Genomic DNA, 887 nt, shown 5'->3' on the forward strand with positions numbered 1-887 from the left:
GCCCTCCAACCGACCCGGACACGCGTCCTGTACGGCACACACACGGCCGCAAGACAGCGTCCTTGGAAATATGGGCCTGTCCCATAAGGGGGCCCACTACTGACATGTATATAAGGGGAAGATTGGCTCTTCCCCCGAGGTACGTCACCTTACACATCACTTCCCCTGCTTGTACGATTTCTGACTTAGGCGTCGGAGTGTCTTTGCAGGTGGCACCCCCCCTTCGTCCATTCACCAGCTCAAGTGCTCGCCAGCTCGGCTAGTCCGCTACCAGTGCGACCCAAGTTAAGGCATCCTCACCTACTCATCTTTCCACCTGTGTACCCGACCTGTCCGGAATCCGACCACCGAACATTGGCGCCGTCTGTGGGGACCCTCTTTGCCTGAATGGAAGTCGCGCCGGGCCCCGGCGACCGAGCTCGAGTAGCCGGAGCGGAGGGGGCAGCCTCCGTCGCCTCACAACGAGGAGGCCGGAGATCCCCCCAACAACACGCGAGAACCCGACCGTTCGGGGGAACGGGCGGCGATAGCGCCATAATAATGCAGGAGCTACGCCACAGAGTCCAGAACCTTGAACGACAGCTAGCCGACCGGGAGAGGGATGGATGGTCTACCGATCCAAGCTACACCCCGTCTCCCGGGGGCGAGGAGGAAGAGAGCTCTCACCGAAGCCACTCACGGCGTATATCTGCATCCCGGACGGAAACAGAGGAATCACCTATTCCAAGAAGACGGAACGACACGGTCATCTACTCTCGCGGCAGACAAACTCGCCCAACGATAAGAGGTCGTGAGGACGGAGAAGGGAAAACCGAGAGAACACGACAACCTGTGATAATGGGTGCCACGCCGTTCCACCGATCTATCCTCGAGGTCCGGTTGCCGAA

The sequence above is a fragment of the Arachis duranensis genome, chromosome 2 (genome assembly GCF_000817695.3).
Source record: "Arachis duranensis cultivar V14167 chromosome 2, aradu.V14167.gnm2.J7QH, whole genome shotgun sequence".
Taxonomy (NCBI): domain Eukaryota; kingdom Viridiplantae; phylum Streptophyta; class Magnoliopsida; order Fabales; family Fabaceae; genus Arachis; species Arachis duranensis.